This window comes from Zonotrichia albicollis, chromosome 3 (assembly GCF_047830755.1).
Source record: "Zonotrichia albicollis isolate bZonAlb1 chromosome 3, bZonAlb1.hap1, whole genome shotgun sequence".
Classification (NCBI taxonomy): Eukaryota; Metazoa; Chordata; class Aves; order Passeriformes; family Passerellidae; genus Zonotrichia; species Zonotrichia albicollis.
This window is the reverse complement of record NC_133821.1, coordinates 37,319,651-37,334,395: the sequence shown is the minus strand read 5'-3', so window position 1 is coordinate 37,334,395 and position 14,745 is coordinate 37,319,651. Positions and strand designations below refer to the sequence as shown.

Sequence of the window (14,745 nt, the reverse complement as noted above, 5' to 3'; positions counted from 1 at the left end):
AATTATTTCATCAAAGTCAGCAGCAGCTGCAGCAACTGCAACTTGCAGTTCTGTACCCTTTCAGACTATGTTGACTTAGCTGAAGGCAGTATTCAGCTGTGACTTTATGGAGAATTCTACAGTGAATGGTGGGGAATCATCTCTCTCCAAAAAGTGCCCATGCATGCACAGAAAAGACAGTGGCAATTCCACTATAGTAAAGAAATGGTGCTAGGGGGAATAAATGGATCCTTTGGGGTAGCTTTCATTTTGTTTGCCAAGCTTTCTGTGTTGTCCTGATCCAAGTTAGGAAAAACATAACTCCATGTGGTCTGAATGTGCACCTATGTGTATGTGTACATGCACAGATGTATAGGCATACCTATATTTGAATACACACACAGACACACAGATATACACATGTACTCTGACTCCTGAAATACAAATCCAATTCTCTGTTCTCTGTATGATAAATACAGTTGCAAACAGCTGCCCTGCAGCACATAAAAAGATAGGAATAAGAGAGACCAAGTCACAAAACATTCTGTAGCCTGCTTTCACTTTGCTGAGGTTTCTTCATCCCTTGAATTGTGTGTCTATCTATATGTTATGTACACATTCCATATACATATGTTATAGATATATGCACTTATATGAAATTTCTATTTAAGACCTTTATATTTTGGGGATCTCGATCTCATCTAGCGATGAGATCCAGTAGCACCACTAGGTGCTACTGTAATACAACTAATTAATATTATTTTTACTGCTAATAATAACAGCTGTGTTTACTTTTAGCATGTTCTCACTCTTGCCAACATATATTTCTATATTCTCTAATTTTCTCATTCTTTGCAGCACAAGTGCTAAGAGGTATCCTAATTAACTGCTCAACATTTGACTTTCATTTAGTTTTTTTCTCAAACTTATTTATTAGGCTTTGGTTATCAGTGGGAGAGTTTCTAGCATGGAGACTGCCAGGATTTACTCTAAGCCTCTTAGTCTGATGTTTCCATGGCCCTGGCTCTCTCTGTAGAGAAGCTAAGAAAACCATACATACAGATTTGGCCCCCTTTATTTCAAGTCATCTAGAGCAGATGTGAGTTTCTTTTTCTTTGGAGTGGGGGGTGGGGAGGTGGGAGATGGAAAGAAAGGCACCTGATTATTACATAAACTGGGGAAAATGCTGATTTTCGGCCAGAGCTTGTGGAGCACTACTGAAGAATTTTTTTTTTGCTTGTCTGAGACTTCATAACTGGATTCCAACATATTTTCAGGGCATTTCTCTGAAGCTGAATTCCCATGAGTAACAACAGGAACACCTTTGTCTGATTTCCACACCAAAGGCTTCCCCAGAGACCTACAGCCAAAGCAAGCCAGCAAATGTAGGAAGGCATTCCCTCTGCAGCTGTCCCCCAGGTCCCCAGTGCTCTTCCAACCTGTGATTTGTGTAGGACACCCTCTTCAGTCCTGCACCTGCAAGAAAGGGGCTGTTCCCAGTCTCCCTCCCTGTTACCCCATTAAGTACTCAGTGCTCTCTTTTCTCTTTATTGGTTTGTTTCTTCCTCTTTTTCTCCCTTTCCCTCTCTCTTGCTGCCCATCTTCTTTCCTCCTGTCTTCCCCTTTTCTCTCTCTGTTTTAAAAAAATTCTCCAAGAGGCAAGGTCTCCTCTCGCTGACTCAACACCTAATTAGAGCAGTGAAAATTAGCTGCATTCACTCTGGCTTTAGTCCTGGCAAGAGTGTTAGAGAATTGGCCCACTTTTCAAGGTGACAAATTGAAGGCTGAATCCAGGTGTGGTCAGAGGCAAGGGGATTATTTTCTTCCCATGGGGTGCAAACAAAAGCCTGTGCTAGGGATAGATGGAGTGGGGACAGTGTTGCCCACAGGAGGGCTAAAGGCTGCTGACATTTGGGCCCTCAGCACATTCAGCACCAGGCTGGGTCACACCTTCCACAGCCTGAGGAGCTGTGTCACAGGGATGGCAGCAAGGGTGGGCTCTGTCTTCCATGGCAAGGACAGAAGGAAGGGTGGAGAATCCTAAAGGTATGGCAAGTCCGAAGGAGAAGTGGGTACTGATGAGTTTGGGAGACAAAACCACAGCATTTGTTGCAGGTTTTCCATACTCTCCAGCAGCATCCTAAGTCCTGTTGTGTTCCAAACTCTTTATGTTTTCCAGCTATCTAAGTACCAGTGAACAGCAGGGGAGTAAAGCAGGTCATGCTTCATCTGATGGAATAAAGCTTGCTGGTTCTGAAAAGTCAGAAGGTGCAGGTCAGTGTGGATAACCTCACTTCTATTATCCTATCAAGAGGAGAAGATGTAGCTTTCCTCACTACCCTTGAAGAGTACAAGCATTGACTGAGGAAGCAGCAAAGTTAGAATCTCAGAGGATGTCTGCATGTTGCCAATTTTACTTCAGAAAAAAGAATCTCTTGTTTGAGTAGAGCTCTACCACATCCTGTAAATTGTTGTTGCCTGTGCACCACCATCCTGCATCCCCAGAAGTCACCCTTTTATCTCCTCCTGTGGATGCAGAGCATGGAGCAGAGTCCTTGAGGAATGCAAGGAGCTGGGAAACATAGTTGTCATCAAATATCACAACTATAACCAGGAAGAAAAATGAGAAAATATAACACCTGATACCATTCTGCTCTGATTTTTCATGAGCCCTGACAAGCAATATAATGTTTTACACCATGGCCTGGACTGGGGAGCTTCAGACCTTCCTAGATCCTTCAGGAAAGAAAAGCAAACTATCTGCTTTTAATGTTTCAAGTGTGGAAACTTCAAACACAATTTGTATTTTTCCTGTTTTGCTTTCCCTGATGCAATAAAACCAATCGATGAAGATTCAGAAGGGACAGGCCTGTATGGAATGCCCCATTGCAATTATTCTGTGGAGAACAGGGGGCAAACATTATCTCCACTACCATGTGTCTGTGTCTTTTACTGTTATTTCTTTAGGGTGGTCTATATATGAAATAGTAACAAACAACCCTTTATTCTTCCCTTCAGACCCCTCAGATTTGGCTATGCTTTGCAGTTCATCTTTGTAATGAAGCCCTACCACCTCTATAGTTCTTTAAAAGGGTCATAGGGAATTACAGCAAAGTGGTATAGAAAAGTAAAGATGTCAAGTGAGTTATGAGCAGAAAAAGAACTACACAGTAGGTCAAGGTTTGGGCAACAGCAGGGAGATTTTTGTTAAGATAACGTTACTCCCAGTGGTAGTGTCTTCCTTTGTAATCCATAGCTGCCCAGAGAGAATTGCCTCTATTCTCATGGAGTCACAGGGCCCTGCAACAAGGTCCTACTGGGTCTCAGTGCAATAGACACATCAATTGCTTGTAGAAATAAACTTTTACTATATCAGCAGCATCAATGGGCTCTGGTGTAATGTTTTGTAATGCTTCACATTTTCAGGTTGGTTTAAAGACAATTGTCAGAACCCCTTTTCAAAGCTAAATGGAGGTTTGTGCAGTTATGTTTTCCTTTAGGAAGGGTAAAGGGGCAGAAAAACTAGTAGAGAAAAAGGGCTGGTCCAGCACAGGAGAATCTACAGTCACTGGTTATGTCTCTGAGGCACACAAACTCAAGAGCACCTTGGGAGGATGTAAGTTCAAACACAGGCTAGAAGCAACCTCCAGAGAAGGCCAAGAGAGAAGGTTCAGGCTGATGGGCCTGCTCAGCACAGGTCTATGGGACAAAGAACAGGGTCACAGCCTTCCACACATCCCATCTAAGAATGTAGCAAAAAAACCCTGGTCATCCCAAAGCCACCCACTGGAGGATTTGGATTTACAACCAGCCTACCCTTAGGCTACTGCTCCCTGAAAGAGAGAGCTCAAGAGGCCAAGACTGGACCTTTGCACACAAACCATGGGACTTTCACTGGCCACAGTGTAGGAGGCCAGAGCCAGGACAGGAACACAAATAACTTGAGCGTATCCTTTGGCTTAGCACACCGAGGTCAACACACATGAAGCCATGTTGTGCCTGAGCTTGCAGTCAGCTTGCAGTTTAAAGTAGCATAGACATCCCTCAGAGAAGCACAAGTGTTTTGAACTATCACTGCAGGACTATTTGCCTTTGGAAGTCAGATTTTAAAAGAAATCTGGGAATATACCAATTCCTGTGCTTTAAACATAGAAGATGCATTGCAGAGCACCACATTGCTACATCAATATTTTTAAAATGAATGTTTAAAGTGACATTTCTTTCCTCATTGAAAGAGCTCTTTCAACACTTCATGAAAAGCTCAGATTTCTGAATATTCTGATATACCTCCATGTTCCCTACACTGAAAATATGCCCAGATTCAGCATTAGATATTAAATTTATTCTTATTTCCATACTACGAAAAGATAAGAAATCAGCAAAGAGGAATACTAACAACAATATAGATATTAACACATTTTTAAATATCCATTTTTCCCCACAGTTCTGGTGCATCTGGACTCACTCTAAGCCATACTAACCATCCTATAGCTCATAAAATGTGCACTACATCGCATTTTAGATAGAAGTCAGCAGGAACAAAGCTACTGAAATGGATGAATAAATAAATTGTTGTTAAGGCTACACACATCAGCCTCTAAATAGCAGTAGAAAAATGTGCTGTGCTTCTGCAACTCAAATATCTGATTGTACAATGATCTGAACTGTTCATGCAAGTGTTAACTTCAGCTTGACCCTGTTTGGTGCAGGTGGGAAGCAGTGAGTGTCAGAGTAGCAGGTAGAATGGCTGGTGGCTCTGGGACAGGGCAATCCCATCCAGTAGCAGGAACACCATGGCTGTGTGGTGATAAAATGCCCCCTGCTTACTGGCAAGGGTGGTTCCTAGAGAAAATATTCCTAGCCACCTCATCAGCATGAGGTAGATCACTCTGAAGGCAGAAGCACAGGTCAAGTACAATCATATGCTGCCTTTACACCATTTTCTTGAGTCCAGGCAAGCCAACACAGCACGAGGTGAGCCCCCCATCCAGCACTTAGCATTCCCTGCTGCTCCTTCACCTTGTGTCTTTCCTGGTGAGCACACATAGCACATCCCACGGATGCACTGCAACACAAATGGGAGCCCACACTTGGGCTTCTCAACATACATCGGTCTGTGGTCTGCAGGTTCCTGTGCCTGTGGTTAGTGGGGACTGGAAAGCTTGGGAATTGAGCCGATTCTGTTCCTCTGGAGAAGTTTTTAAGGTGCTCAGTCTTACCTGCGTCCCCGCTGTAAGACCCCCCTGCTGCTCTGCGGGTCTGTGTGCTGCTGCCCCACCGAGCTCCGTGCCTGGTAGGATTATCCACTGTCCTGTGACAAACCCATCTGGAACTGCTTCGCTCTCACTCCTAGTTTTTAGGCACAAGTAGGGACTTCTTAATGCCATGACCTGACAGGATGTGTCCTCCCCATGCTCCCTCTCCAGCAGCCCATGCTCAGCCCTTCAGGCCCTGGACACAAGCCTCCAACCCTTGCCCCCTTGGCATGGAGGGCCAGGATGAGATGCTGCCTGTGCTTTGCAGTCCTTATTTCCTTAAGGGGTCTTATAACAAAGAAAAGAGCTGGCCAAAAGTGACCTGAAAGTAGCTGAGGTTCAGCAATAGGCATCCTTTCCACCCATCATTGTTTGGCAGCAATTTCTACCCAGTGGCAATATTCCTCTGCTTTGCTCACAGCTGAAAATAACTCTGAAAGTGCTTTGAAAGGGCTGCCTTTTAACTGAGCTTAACACCTTTCTAAATGATTTTTGTCATGGTGACTACCTCCCTCTCAGATGAGAATTTCATCTTTTCCCTCCCATTTCTTTCCTGTGCAGCCTATAAACCACTGTAAAATATGGCTCACTGTTTCTGGGCTCTCCCATGCCCTTTATTTCCATAATAGACTCTTTGCCCACGTGTTTGCTAATATTTCTACCTCACTACATAAGCTGGCAGATTCCCAGAGAGTTGGTGCCTGTAACATGATCCCTTTTTGTTCCCCATGCAGTTATCTGGCAGCACCTTGTCTGCAGGGTGGGCACAGAAAAGCACAGATGCATCTCACCTGGCACAAGCTGTTGTAGAGCCACAACGAAACCACCTGCCCTTTCTGTAGTAATCTGCCCAGCTGCTGCTGTTCCCTGCACCAGGAATGCAAGGTTAAATCTCCACTTTGCATCCTGTTGTGTCACTGCTTTAACTGTTTGCATCAGTTATTGAACACATTCACACAGTACTAATGCCTTTGCTGGGATTCACACCACACAGAGATTTATGAGTGGTCTTCATTCCTGAATCTTCTAGTAGCCTGCAGACTTGTGCAAGTACTTGCGTCAAAAAGTGGCCCAAACAATTCCTGCAGATTTCTGGTGAGATCACAAAGAGTTAACCTAGAGCCACCTCTGCTAAGTATCTTCCCCAGTTCCTGGAACGAAGCACAGCAGCAGGAACACTAAAACAGTAAGAAGATGTAGGAATGTCCATCAGGGCTCCCTTCAAACAAATAAACAGCTTTTTCTCCTGCAGAAATTTGACATGTTTTCTTCAGTGCTCTTACCTGATCCCTTGAAAATGAGCAGCTTGCTGCTGAAACGCATTAGAAGAAGGGAAATGCCAAATTAAAATACTTCTTGTACATCCTACATCTCTGTCTGTATTTTAGTACATCTGCTGAGAAATCCAATACTGGTACCATCAATCAGAAAGAATGATAACCTCTTCAGAGAATTTCAAATGATACCTGATGATGAAAAATATGCAGTTCCCAGGGTATGCCAACATCTAGCACAAAAATTAACTGCCATGGATGGTTAAAGGTCTGCTGTTTTAAGAACTGTCTTTGAGTGAAACTTGCATTATAAATACATTTCTGCCTGTCTTGGAGCCTTTCTCTGTGTGTTACTTCACTTCTTTGCCTCAGTTTCCCAGCATGGGAAAAGGTCAACTATTGCATCAGCTGATGATGTTATGTAAGCAATGATTCTAAAAATCATATTGAATGTACGGAGCTCAGATTAGCCTCGGTTAAGAGCTATCATCATTATTAATTAAAACATGAATTTTTACCCTGGAAATACTGTTTTAATGGTCTTTTTATTTGTTGCTTGCTTTTAAAACTTCCTTAGAAATTAAAAGTATCAGAAAATTAAACCTCTTTTTGCAGTGAAGATCTCTTTTTGCTAATTTGCTTCCCAGAGGAAACAACTCCAGAGCTAAGACTAATAATTGTGGCTACTGTCTTCTCATTCCAAGTAACTTGGAGGCTGATGTGGTTTGTGATAGCAACTTATACATTAAGGACTCTGATCCACACCCAAGAACCTCAAGGAGCTCCTGTCTGGATTCAAATGCTAATCTCTCAAAGGTTTCACAATTTATTTTTTAATGGTCCACTTCTGAGACATTCATCTGACACTTTGACTATTATGTTACCTGGATTAAAAAAGATGCTAATAAGAGTATTAGCCAGGTTCTTACACACAGAAAGCTTTTGCAATTACAATACCTCCTGAGTGACTCATTCAGGATCCTGGGAAAAATGGAGCATTTTTTGCTTTCCAGATCTGTTGTGTTTTTTGGTTTTCTCTCCTTTTTTTAAAACCTCAAGAAGTGCTTAAAGTTCCTTGTTAAGAGATTTGAAAAATGTATAGTCCTTGTAAATTAAATACTACAAGTTCTCAGATGAGTGATCCCTAAACATTTATTATTCACACTAATACGATCTAATTCTAACTCACTGTAAGATTTATAGAAATTAAAAGACTTCATATGCATAAGAGTGATGAAAATATAATCTAGTTCATGAAATCTTTATATGCAGCTCTATATTTCAGCAGTATAGTTATCCCTGGCGCACTGCAGGCTTCAGGAATGTGCCACCTCAGGGGCCGTGCCCTGAGCCTGTGCCAGGGCAAGAACGGGACAGGGTCGCGGGAGTCTGTGTGCCCAAGGGTCCCCCACTGAGACCCACTGCACCAGGGGAGCTTTGGGGTGCTGCCATGACCTTCCCAAGGCGGTAAACACTTCACATTTTGCTCCTCTGCGCCTCTGTTCACAGCGAGGGACCGCAAATGAACTGGGGACTGGGACACTTCCCTTACAAAGAGAGGAAGCCGCTGAAGGAAGAATGTGGCCCTGCCACGGCAGAACTCGCTTCCACGCCTGCCAGCGGCCACAGAGGCTGTTTCTTCACGCAGGGATTTGAGAGGCTGGGCTTGAGGAGGAAATTTTTGTTACAATTATGTAGCTGCATTCCCCTCAGCTGGAGCCCCATGGAACTGGCATTTCTCTACCTCATGTATACGATTTAGGAGAGCAAATCTGTACTGCTGGCATTAAACTGTTACCTGTGAGTTGTGAGACCACTTTTGAAATAGAAATGGGAGGCGTTTCTTCTAAATTAATTTTCGTTTTTAACTACCAAAGCCACTGCACAGAATGCTGCAGCAACTTCAGCAACTGTCTTGGTTGCACACCAAGGATTTCACTGAGAACATGTTAGAGGGAATCAGAAAGCAGAGAAAAGGTCACAAATAAGCACCTTAGGAACAATGAAAGCTTTTCTCCATGTAGCAGTGGGAGAGTTGCTAGAAAAACTGAAAAGGTATTAATCAGAAGTGGCTATAAATCCTCTGGAGTTTTGCTCTTATAAAACTCCTCAGAGAAAGTCTTGAAGGAAATGCAGGTCAAAGCCCAAAAAAGCTCTTGATCAGAGATTGCTGGAGGAAAATCTTCCCAGATGCCATTTAATAGGCAGCAATCACCCCAGGAGTGGGAAAGCCAAGTACGCTTGAAACATGGTTGCAGTTCCTAATAGGCCTTGTCACACTTAAGGCACTGCAAGCTCCATCCAACGAACAGCTGAAGCTGGCTGGCGATTCATAAAGCCAACAGTTTAAAGTTTATTATGATGAAAGCACTTAATGACAGCCATCGCTAGGGGCCCATCATTTATAAAGCTGTGCTGAGTATTAGACATGTAGCATGACCACCAATTTTATGTCACAATTGCTACCATAAAATGACCTTTGGTGATTTTTACTGCATGTGGTGGACAGCTCTTCTTTTACATTAGTGCTCTGTGGCTTTTCTTTGCAGACTATTATGCTGTCTAAAGCTTATTTGGCACTGTCGTGAGTCTCAACCCTTGTTATTACCCCGAAGGCCTGTCTAAAGGAAAACTCTCATGTTCTATTATAGCACTCCAATAATTTACAGATCTTACCATCCTTGGTTAGCGTCATAATTTAGTGCAGATATTCCTTCATTGTTACCACATTTAATAAAATCCCTCAGTTTCTACAGACTGCACTAAATTTTGTATCTGGGCCACTAAAATGCATATGCCTCTGGATTACGGAGACATGGATAAGGGGTTTTAATTTTTTGTTGTCAGTTGAAAGGAAGGGGAAGCAATTGCTGTGAACAGTAGTTAACCTGGGAGAAATCTTCTTAAAGCCTTAGGTATAAATGCTAGACATCACACAAACACTAGACGTAATTTCAGTGCATAATGCACAAACATATATTTGCATGTGAACAATATTACTTAATTACCTTTCAAATTTTAGACTGACTTTGTATACTTAGGAAGTGTCTGAATGTACCAGCACTTTACTGTTCTGATGTAAAGCATTACCAGTAAAGTGGTCTGTCCATGCTACAACACCTTTAAATTGTATATATAATTTTATAAATGATATAAAATCTGTTTCTCCTCCATGAAAAAACACACCAGAATCGCACACTGCAATCTTGAAAGGATTTAAAATATGTGATTTCTGCTAGTACCTACTGTATTGGGTTTTACATAAAGCTTTTTTCAATAAGGTAAATTGTTACATGACAAACTCATCTTCCACCATTATCATCTGCTGTTTGTGTTTAACAACAGGAGTCCTGGTCTAACAAAACTGTTGTAATGGCTGTACAAATTACTCAGCTGAAAGCTTTTCACCAAACCAAACAGTATTAATCAGCAGTTCTTATGAAGGTGCTAATTAAAAACAATTTTCTTCCTCAGTTTGCAATACTAAGCCATCTTCATTTGCACAGTTTCCAATATACAGCTACTGTATACACTCACACTTCAGGGCCTCTATTAACTATTGAATCTCCTATTACCTATTTTATTACATTCCTGTCTCCCAAGTTTCGAAGCTTGTTGACATTTCAGAAGTCACAGCATGATATGTTTAATCATTTAAAAAGTACATTAATTGGAGTCAGAGTCAGGAAAAAATAACAGGTCTTTTAGCATGCAGGCTCTGTCAGGGCACAGTGCAGTTTGAATGTTCAAATCCTTTCTGTGAGCATAACCCATCACCCAGGGGCAACATTTTACAACTGAAGGGGGACGATGCCTAATGCAGACAACCATCATTTTTTTGCTTGTTTTTAATAAGCAATCTTCTACAAGTGACACTGTTTTGGTTATCTGCAGGGAAATGCATCCAAAATAAAAGATACTTTCTGTTACCAAAGGCCTACCTCTCCCTTGCTGTTGTCAGCCACAACAGCTCTTTGTTTTTGGGGGCTTGGCATCTGTTGAGTTTAACCCAGATTCGAGGGTCAAGATGTTTCTTCTCAGGCTGTGGAATGCCATCTGGACTAACGCTTCGTGCATCTTCCCTCTACTTTCCACACACTTTACACACGAGAAGACAATGAAGATCCAGTGCCGCTGTTGGACAGCCATGGAAAATATCCAGCTTTTACCCAGCCACAACAATATGCTGGGCTTTTTGGCAGCAAGCCAGCTGCTGACTAAGCAAGGAGCTGTAATAGGCTAGACCCTTTAAAAATGGGAAAGAAAGTTAGGTTTGTTACATTCAGCTGTTGGAACAAAGTCCACAGGTTGGAGAGGGAGATGGATCTTGCAGAGGAGATGCAGCAGCAGGCCTCACAAAATCTGGGGTCAGTTCTGGAGTGCACTGCCTGATTTCTAAATTGCTATAGGCAATGGAGACAGCAATACTGGCAGTGCTTCAGGTTTCCTCATATGAGGAATGAGTATCATTTGGAGGGGTCCCCTCCTTCCTTACAAATTCATCTGCAAATTTACTAAGTACTTCTTATAGCTTTATGGGATTTTGGATGAGGGTGCCCTCATTTTGATTGCATTAATAAGTGCTGTTGCACTGCAGATGAGAATCATATTGAAAATCAACTTTCAAAACAAGCTTTCAAAAGATACTAGTGAGCTTAAAACCAGAGTTAGACTACCAATACGTGGCAGTGGAGACACCACCTTAATCAGACTCAAGACAATATAAAAAGCAAATAAAAATATAGCAAAAAAAATTGCCTCCTTCTGAGAAACAACATGGGATGACCAGGCTGTGCAGAAAACATCCTAGACATACCCACCAGTGCATGCTGTCCTAGCACTTTCTTCCAGTTTCTCAAAACCTTTCAAAAGAATAAAAGGAATTTGCAGTTTGACATCATTGGTAAAAATCCCTGCCTTAAAAAAGAAGAAACCTACACACTGGGAAAAAAAAAAAAAAACCCAAACATTAAAATCCAGGTTAAACTACATGTTTATAATTTCTCCTGTGAAAAAACAAGGACTTGGTTATCCCCCTCTTGCATTAGAGAGAGTGGGTAATAAAACAGTGCGCTGTTTGACTTTCATGTGTTGCTGCCTTCTTCCTCTTCCCCCACCATATCAGCTGTGCCACCTGCCATATCAAGAGGAGTATCAAAAGCTCCACCCACTGCATCCTCTTTTGTTCAGGGAACAGCGAAGGAGAGTTGTAATGGAGATGTAACACTTGATAGACTGTTTGCAGCCAGGCTCAAGATATAAAGATGCTTTTTGTGGGGGGAAACAATTTTAATCCAGCTTTCCTCTTTGTGCAAACATATAGCCATTAAAATCACAGGCAAAACATGAATGACTTGTCTAGTAAGGATTTTGAAGCTGGACTGGTACCTGAGATCGCAATATATCCTCCCTCATCTCACATTCCTAAGATATTTTTTGTTTCAAATCTAATTTGCTTCCTAAATTGAAAGATTTTCCCCACTGTTCCAGAATGCTATCAGTTGGGACTAGTTTGCAATTTTTAAGCAAGGTGTTGCCATATCTCACAGCAGGAAATAGAATACCTTCTTCTTGATCTTTCATATCCTGAAGATTACACAACTAACTGTCAGTGGCACCAGGTGCATGAGAGCTGTGCCCAAGGAATGGACGTCCACAAAAATACCATTCCTCTCTGCCATTTTTCTCTGAGAAAGAAGACACAGCATTGCTGTAAGAATTACCAAAATATGTGAAGAAAAATTTGTATCAGCCTAACATTTCCATTCTCAAGCCAGCATAGCTCTTGCATGGTGTCATTCAACTTCAAATGCTTTGCAAACACAAAGTAATTAAGCTCAATATTCTGTTACAGAACACTGTAAATTATATCATTAAAAATATACCAAGTATCAGAGACTAGTTAAAACACATGACATAAAAGGCTCTGATACATTTTATAAGCATGATTTGACAAACTGCCTAACATTTTCTTAGCAAAGATATTTGATGCATTAATAAACACTGTATTTTTATTAAAATGTAAGTGGTCAGAAACAATTCAAATACCTACTAATGCAAGGGAGTCAGAGATGAATCTAAAAGAGAACACTCTTAGTGCCTCATGTAAATCCTATATCTGTGACTTTTCAACACCCATTTTAAAACAAAAAAAATCAAAAAGAGAATGTGTTTATGTACCTCTAAAAATGTGTACATGGACCAAACCTGCAAGCACTTATGTAGATTAGTAACTTTACTGCCTGTGGAGCTCCAATATGAGTTTGCAGGATGAAACCTAAATGCATCTTTGGTAAACAAGCCATCAATTACACACTTTAGGGACGGCAGCACCTGTGCAAAGCCTTCAACTCAAACGACAGACACTAAAGAAATAAAAAGCAATTATCAGCTACGAATTTGAGTAAAACTGTTTTCTTCTTAGAGCTAAAACCACAATTTTCAAATGAGGCTGCCTCTATTTTTGGCAACTAACAATCTTTATTAGATTATTGTACAGCAGACATTCAAGTCCTCTCCAAAATAAAAGGTTTGCAAATTTTAATATTGGGCTATTTTCCACACTGCTTTGTTGATTATGAAGATTTCCTTGTACATGCTTTTAGAGAAACAAAGGCACTGCTGTGTGGGACAAACAAAACAAAACTAATTACACTAAAGCCATCTTCACAGCAATTTCAAATTACTCCTAAATGCTTTTGATTTCTTACTGCACAAGTATTTTCCAACAGGAGTTTGAATATGAAACTCATACCAGCTATACTACTCAGTTCTAGGATAAATGGTTGGTTTGCATTGCCCCTGGTCTTTATCTAACACTGAGAATAGGCTGCTTTTTATCAAAAGAGGAATAAATTGCTGTTATTGTGATGTTAGCCCATCACTTGGCATTGCAATTCAAGTTTTTGTGCGAAAGAAATGTATGATCTAACTGCGACTTGACCTATGCCTTCTGAGATCCATCTAGGTGCTCTAATGGAGCATAAAAAGTACTGAATACAAGGAGGTGCAAACTGGTAGTGAAGAAATTTATTTGGGAAGAAGCAGAAGAGCAAAAGACTTTCAGGAGCTTGTGGTTTACATGCTGGCCAATGAGTTGAATATGGAAGAATGCTTATTGTCAAATTGCAATTCTTTTAATTAATGTATTTCAGCAGGATTCTGTACACTTGCTTGCAGCTAGTATCTTCCTCTCTCAGTCATGGTCTCTGCCTCTCTCTTTTTTTCAACATTTTAAAAGTGTTGTGGCTTAAAGACTGCTACTGAGAAGTCATTAAAACAGTCTGTTAAACTGTTAAGAAATCAGACACTGCTCCTGGTTTTTTTTGTGGGATTTATGTCTTTTCCAGTACAAGAAAAACCACATTAAGTATATATCAAATATATGGGCCACAGTATATCACAATATAAACTAATTCAAGGGAGATAGTTTGATTACATTATAAAATCCTTTAGTTCTTACAGTGTTTCTTGGAATTTATCAAAAAAAAGCATGTGTTTTTATGAAAGCAATTTCTAGGATAGTAGCATTTAGATTTTAGTCCTGATAAAGACTCACTTTCCATTCATAGTCAGAACCTAAATGTGCTCTTCTTGTACCTAAACAGATAATAAGCACTCAGCACACTCCCCCTTCTTGACACAACACACTGAGACTAATCACACATAATTGGAGAGGAGGAGCAGAGGGGCTGGGCAGGCTATTGTGTCCAAAGGACAAATGGTCAGTTTATGAGGCTTTTGTCTGATGCATAATTTCTTATACATCTACAGGAGGAAAAGTCCTGCTGGAAAAAAACATACATACACACATATAGAAAAGGGGCCTTCAACACTAAAACAAATGAGGACATTTCAATCATGGATAGAAAAATCAACAGTGGAATTAAAAAAAAAAGGCAGCAAAATACAAGCATTCAATAGGTACACTTTAAGAAGATCTTCAGACAACTATTTCCTTATTAATTAAGTGTCAATGCATTCACTTCTTTACAACCAATTATCTAAGCCCACAAAGTATATTATCCATATATTTTCAAATACACCTCAAAATAGCATTTAAAGATATCAACAAAGTACATGCAAGTTTAAAGGCACAAAAGAGAAGGAAGCCAGCTCTACACCTTTGTTAATGCATACATGTGAAGTCCTATCAGTTTAAGGCTGGAATATAATTGGAAAAATAAACTTCTAAAATTATACAAAAAAAAGATGTCAATGTTTATACTCTGCAAAAT

At 40.8% G+C, this 14,745-nt stretch overlaps 1 protein-coding gene across 3 annotated transcripts in view; it reads right to left on the bottom strand.

Moving 5' to 3' along the window:
* CAMKMT (calmodulin-lysine N-methyltransferase) overlaps positions 1–14,745 on the bottom strand; it is a 266,645-nt gene that overhangs the window by 43,301 nt on the left and 208,599 nt on the right. The window contains exon 10 of one of the 3 annotated variants that reach the window (XM_074537191.1): positions 12,450–14,745. This exon is cut by the window's right edge and continues 237 nt beyond it. The exons of 1 other annotated variant lie outside the window; for it this stretch is intronic. The gene's annotated coding sequence lies outside the window, so the exon portion shown is untranslated. Of the gene's footprint in view, positions 1–12,449 lie in introns of those variants that run through there. One more of the 3 variants, XM_074537189.1, reaches the window with a different exon arrangement.